General features: G+C 43.2%; 1 non-coding gene across 1 annotated transcript; it reads right to left on the reverse strand.

The window, feature by feature from the left end:
• Positions 1-4,542: 4,542 nt before the first annotated feature.
• Positions 4,543-4,649, reverse strand: LOC124249236 (U6 spliceosomal RNA). Its single transcript, XR_006891307.1, has one exon. It is a non-coding gene; the product is annotated as a U6 spliceosomal RNA (small nuclear RNA).
• Between the last annotated feature and the right edge of the window lie 2,466 nt (positions 4,650-7,115).

Consider the following 7,115-nt stretch of genomic DNA (forward strand, 5'->3'; position numbering starts at 1 on the left):
ACAGCAGGGAGCCACTGAAAGCTCTTGAGTTTGGAGAGGGTGTTGAGCATAAGTTTTGTGTTTTGGGGGATTTTAACTGTGGCAGCTGGTATGAGAGGGGGTGTGTATAAAACTAGAGTTAGGACATCAGGTAGGAGGCAGTTCCAATAATCTAAGAGGGGCCTGAAGGGGACCAGGGCAATGGGCTGGAGAAGAATGCTGAGACACACAAGAGATTTCATAGAGTTAGACTGGACAGGACTTGGTGATCCATCAGCTATGAGCATTGAGGGAGAGTGAGGACTCTGAGTCTAGGTGATCCCCGGGTTTCTGGTTTAGGTTACTGGGTAGATGAGCCAATCAAAATGGATACAAGAGGAAGAGCTGTTTTTTGGGGAAAATGGAGTTATATATATGGAGCCAGAGCCTTCATTCCAGTGGTTGTCATGACTATTGGGTTCCAGGACTATTTTAGGCTAAATCCCCTTGTAGATTAGTTGGAGTTAGTTGTTCCCTGGAGATCCAAACGGAACATGACAAAGCAAATTGGAATTATAAAATTGGAAGAAATTTGAGTGATCTTTTAATCTAACCCCTTCATTCTATAGTTAAAGAAACTGAGGCTCAGAGAGGGGAAGCAACTTGGGGAAGCCACACAGAAACTTCATCAAGGAAGTAGGACTGGTATTTGAGTGCCCCACCATGCCTATACCTGGGCTTCTTCCCACCCCATCCAAGATGATAAGGACAGACTCTGCTTCAGGCCAAGTAGTTTTCCAGAAACAAGTTAGACTTTGTAATTCCTCCAACGGGGGGAATTTTGCCAGCTTTGAGTACACTTGTTCCCTTTTTAATGAGTCCCAGTTTGTGGACATACTAGTGCATGAAGATAGGCACCTGGAGAAGTAACTTCACAAATGGTGGAGGGAGGGGGCCATCAAGCAGAGAGCATGAGCGCCTTGGAGGAGGAGAAGGGGAAGTGGTAATAAGGTGAGAAGAGGCCAGCACTAATGGATAGGGAGCAAGGCAGGTTAGAAGTGGTGTGCTGGGGTGCAGAGGGAGGGGGACCCTTAGATGGGTAACTGAAGAAAGTTTAATGAAGGGATAGGCCAAGTTAGAGGAACTAACTAAAATGAGAGAGTGAAAGAAACACTGAGTGTCTTTAGCAACAACCAGAAATTGTTTTCTTTCTCAGATCTGAAGAGTAGGAGTGGGAGTAGTTACCAGTACTCCACAGGGCTGTAACTCTAGGAGAGGGCTTTCTTACAGGAGCTGTGGCCTTGGGGAGGAGAATGCAGCTTGGCCCACTCTGGTCCAGTAGGTGTCACTGACTAACTGCCTTGAGTAACTCAAAGGAGGTTTCAGAAGCACTTAATTGTTTCTCCAAATTGTTTTTTTAGTTATATTAAGAGATGCAATCACCAACTGCTGTGAATTGGTCTAAACTCCACGCAAGAGACATGCCTGCACAGACAGGCTGAGAAGTGCCCAAGAAATTACTTTATTTTAATACTAAGATCTCCATCCCAGGAGGAGCTTAGGCCTTATTACCATAACATGTCATGTATACAGAAGCATGTTTTCAAACTGCACCTGTGTAAGTGAATACCCTCAACTCCCTTTTGAATATTCATTCTGATGTGGATTAAGGCTGCCCCAGGTAGAGAAGCCCAAGGTGACCTGGCCTATATGCCGAACTATATGACCCAGTGGATTTTTATGGTATGAATTAGGGCTGCCCCAGGGAGAGAAGCCCAGGGCATCCTCACCTACATGCCAATCTATATGACCAGATTCGTATCTAAAGTTATATGACCGCACAATAACCAAACCCCATCTGCACTGAAATCACTTAATGACTTTTTACATCATCTTTTCTTTTTCCAGTAAAAATAAGTCACATACCCATGCCTTATAAATTTAGCCCTAACCCTCAACTCAGGGCAGCAGCAGGAGCTCTGACTGCCCATGGGTCCTGTCCCCATGCTATTCCACACTATTCTCTAAATGAAAGAGCACTACTGCCAGATCTTGAGAGTCCAAGAAATCTTTCTTTCGACTCCTTGGCTCACCGACCCTGCATCAATTTCTCATCTGAAATACAAGGCCACTGCTTTCCCTTGCTCAGAAAGCCATGGCTTCGGAAATAATTCCCCATGGGCTCCTTATTTGCTGCAAATAAATCTTACTCTGTGAGACAACTACTTCTGGTGAAGGCTTTGATTTCAACTCACCAAGTAGTGGATCCATTTTGGTTCGGTAACACAGGGAGGGAGCTGGAAAATAAAGAATTGGATTTTTCTCTACTTCCACCCTTCTACCTCCTGCCTGTGTCTCCCCTTGGTCAAGGCCAGCCAAAAACCAGAGAGCAAGGGAGGTTGGTGATAGAGCCCATAGAGTTCGTTCTCTGGGATTCATGGCAGAGTAGAGAGGGGCAGAGAGTTGTGGGGCAGGGTGGGTAAATGAAGAATACCCAGCACAGGACCCAGGCTCAGATCTCCTCCCGTCTTAATCTTCTTGCTCTTCTAAATCCAACCATGAAAGCCTATCTTGTTTTGAAAAACTTTTGCAGCCCCAGCTCTTTGGGGCTTTAAATTCTCCTTTCATTTTTACCGGTCAATGTCACCCTTACACCAAGCACACTTTGGTGATATGCCAAGTGTCCATCTTTGCCTGACCTTTAAAAACTCAAGCCCCCTGGGGACCCCTATGCATGTACTCCACCACTCATCCTGGGGCCACAAACAGTCAGAATTGGGGCTTTGAGAGCTGCTCATCTTCTCTGTCACAGACCATGCCAATCTTTATCTGAAGATTCTGAAAGGTTCTTTAAGTTTCAGGGTGTGTGTCCAACCTTTTCTCAGCCATTAGAAACTCTGAATTGATGTGGTCACTTTCCCTCAAGGCTCCCGTCACTTACACTTTGCCAACCAGTTCCTCTTTGCTGGTTAAAATTAGGGCCAGAGGAGCAGTTCCTGCTGGGAGTAAGGTGGTGAGGGAGAGAAGCGAAGAAGTTTTTAGATTCTCTTTCCTTAGTCAAATGAGACTTAGAGCAGGCAAGTTAAGCCTCCCATTCCTTTTAGAGTCAGTCCACACCAGCCTGAGCTTTTTGCAGTCCCTGAAGTCCTGTCTTAATTTCAGCCCAGAACCCCAGTACCTGCTCTCAGACCCCCTGACAGCGATCATGGCCTGCCCATGCATGTGCCCAAAGGATGGGAACTCCAAATATTGACTCTTTGTAGCCCCTAGTTACTGTGTGACTCCAACCAAACACCAAATACTATCTATCTGGATATCTATCTACCTGGATCACCACCTACACCTTTTACCATTTTCTTCAGGTTTGTTAACCCCTTGTGTAGTAGACAGAATAATGACACCCCCCTGCCCCTGACCGCAAAGATGTCCACGACCCAAGCCCCAGAATCTGTGAATATGTTACCTGACACGGCAAAAGGGACTTTGCAGATGTGATTAAATTAAGGATCTTGAGATGGGAAAATTATCCTGGATTATCCACGTGGGGCTGATATAATCCCAAGGGTCTTTCTAAGAGGGAGGCAAGAGGATCAAATTCAGAGGTGGTGTGATGATGGAAGCAGAAAGTGGAGCGCTGCCTTTGCTGGAAGGGGGCCATGAGCCAAGGAACGTGGGCTGCTTCTAGAAGCTGGAAAAGACAAGGCAGGAATTCTCTCCTGGAACCTCCAGAAGGAACAGGACCTGGCTGACACCTTGATTTTAGCCCCGTAAGACCCATTTTCAGACTGCTGACCTCCACAACTGTAGGCAAATAAATTTGTTTTGTTTTAAGCCATTAGGTTTGTGGTAATTTGTTACAGAAACAATAGGAAACTAATAGACATTGACACTCAAAGTGTGGTCTATGGCATCACCTTCACCTGGGAGCTCTTTAGAAACAAAGAACCCCAGACCCCACCCCAGACGTACCAAATCAGGATCTGCATTTTAATACCATATCCAGATGATTTCAATGCATATTAATCTGGATGATGTAATCTTCCCTTGGGGCCCCTATCTACAGATTTAGCTCCAATTTGACCCAATTCAGATTAGGCAGGACCCAGCCCAAGGGAAAGAAATAGATTTGTTGGGACACAGAAGAAAAAATGAGATATCCGTTCCTCCCATCTTTATTTTTAAGATTGGCATCTGAGCTAACATCTGTTGCCAATCTCTTTTTTTTTCTTCTCCCCAAAGCCCCCCTGCACATAGCTGTATATGTTAGTTGTAGGTCCTTCTCATTGTGCTATATGGGACAGCGCCTCAGCATGGCTTGAGGAGTGGTGCTATGTCCGTGCCCAGGATCCGAACCAGTGAAACCTTGGGCTGCTGAAGCTGGAGAAAGCAAACTTAACCACTTGGCCATGGGGCCTGTTCCCCTTCCCCTTTCTTTCTTTTTTTTCTTTTTTTTATTAATGTTATGATAGTTTACAACCTTGTGAGATTTCAGTTGTACATTTTTGTTAGTCATGTTGTGGGTACACCACTTCGCTCTTTGTGCCCTTCCCCCACCCCCCCTTTTCCCTGGTAACCACCGATCAGAAAAATATGGAACGCTTCACGAATTTGCATGTCATCCTTGCGCAGAGGCCATGCTAATCTTCTCTGTATCGTTCCAATTTTAGTATATGTGCTGCCGAAGCGAGCACCCCCTTCCCCTTTCTTTATTACCCAGCTCACTTTCATCAAAGTCTGGTCAATAGAGGATTTGATTCTTAAAAATTATTTTTAAAAATTTAGTTATCTTTTTAATGTCTTATTATTTTTCTGTGGTGCTGAAGATAGGGCAGAAGTAAATTCTTGATTCTGAAATTGTTGCCATCAGTAAACATTGACCTATCCTCATCACATTTGTTGAGGGATCAGCTATGTTACTGGCCCTGAGTAACCAATGAGCCAAGAGGGAGGGGCATTTCATCAGAAATGATAAAGCAGGACTTGTTACAGTTGTAGAAATTAGATCTGCACGCTGCCCAGCCAGCACCAGTGTGAATTCTGATCCCTGCTCTGGCCATGGCCTTGATGGATGGGTGGATCCAAATCCATCAATGGCAATGAAAGAAGGGGAAGAAACCCACACATTATGGGAGGCCAGTACGAGATGAGCGTACGTATTAGGAGAGAAAGCCCCAATACATATGCTCTCACAGAGTATCCTTCTGTGTGAAATATAATAAATCTCTCTCTTTCAAGACAAGAAGGTTGTTACATGCATTTTTTTAGCAAGTATAAGAAGCAATCATCCCACACACTCTAGGAGGGGGATATGTCTTTTGGCTAGAGACCCCTCCAAATGGACAGTGATTTGGAGGGTCCTTCCTGCTGCCCCACTTAATAGGGGCATCTGCTTCCAGACCCAGACCCTCCTAAATTTATTTCCATTTGCCGGCTGAACTTGGAGATCTTGTTCCAGGATTGCCGGAATATCCTGAATTCTCCACGGAAGTTCTCTTGAGGGAGAAGCATTAATTAAACTCCCTGCAGAGCCGTGAGTTCTCTTCTCCCCAAGATCTTGACACAATAAGAGAGCCCTGTTGACTGTCAGCCAGCATCATACTGGTTACCTCCTGGAGCCCGTGTGGGAAGGAGCGCCTCAGTGCTTTGAGCCAGTCCCTGGGTTGAAACAGGTTTCCATGATAATTAACACCAAATGAGCACACAGGCAGAGCTTCTTGTCTTCCAAATTTGAAACCCACATTAACTAATTAATTCTAATTAGAGGCTGACAGTTCCACGTGGCACAGTGAGCATGTAATACATGGGATTTTCCCTTTGTGTCTTAAGTTAATTTAATGAAAATGGGCCTGGGGACTTCTTTCCAGAACTAACAGCCAGCTAGGTACCAGAAGGTACCCCTTTCCTGGAAAAGGATTTTGGTATTGTGGGAGCTTGCATGGTGGCCCCACAGGAAGCCCATCCATTGACAATAATGCCTTTATGGATTCCACAAACACGTAGTGAACACCTACATTAGCTAAGAATTGGGCTAGGTGTTGAAGGAAATATCATCCCCACTCTTTAGAATTTCAAAGTCTAGGTGGGGAGGTGCAAATAAACCAACAGTATCCAATGGTGTCCTAGCCAAAGCAGTTAGACAAGAAAAAGAGAGATACAAATATTAGAAAGAAAGATCCAAAAATGACATGACTTACATGAATCAATTTATATGACGTTTTGGAAAAGTCAAATTTAAAGTGATGGAGAACAGATCAGAGGTGGCCACGGGTTGGGGATGGGAAGAAGCATTGACTAAAAAGGGGCAGCACAAAAGATATATTTGGAATTCTTCTATATCCTGATTGTGGTGGTGGTTATGCAAATTTATATATGTGTTGAAATTCATAGAGCTATATACCAAAAAAGATCCAATTTTCCTGTATGTTATTTTTAAAAATAAAAGAAAAAATAGACTACAGCTATATGTATCAGCATCTATCCATTTCATAGTGTTGAGTGAAAAAACGAATTTGTTTTATATTGTTTGAATTTTCAGACTATTTTGAAATGTCTTTAAAAAGTAATCTTTAGCTAAGTATGTGTATATATGTGTTTTTATAACATGAAGATCTTTTGAATTAATGTATAAATGAATTGAAGTAAACAAACAAGGAAAGGATTGTACATACACTTTACTCCATACAAAAATACGTAACATAAAAGTGCTGAATTTGGGTTCCTAGGGACAGATGGAGAGAGAGATTTCTCATGGCATCTGAGACTCTGCTTCTACTTCTTCCTGAGCCTCTGGGTTTTCTGAGGTGCCTCAATATCCTTATGATAAATTTATCATACTCATTTAAACAAAAACGACATGACTTATAGATTACATAGCTGTTTTTTTAAGAAAATTCAAGAGGTTCAACTAAAAGCAATTGATGCTAATAAGAGAGTTCAATAAAGTGGCTGGATATGGGATGAACGTGAAGAAAAAATTGTATTCCTTTGATCAGAAATATGTAATTAGAAAATGTAATATGTAAAAGTATCCCCTTCATAACAGCAACAATGACAAAAAAGATAAAACTCTTTGGGTTTAACTGGAAACATGCTAAATTTATATGCAAACAGTTACTGAAGGCCATGAAGAATGGCCAGAATCAATGCAGAGACACCTT

Source organism: Equus quagga, chromosome 12 (genome assembly GCF_021613505.1).
Source record: "Equus quagga isolate Etosha38 chromosome 12, UCLA_HA_Equagga_1.0, whole genome shotgun sequence".
NCBI classification, from domain to species: domain Eukaryota; kingdom Metazoa; phylum Chordata; class Mammalia; order Perissodactyla; family Equidae; genus Equus; species Equus quagga.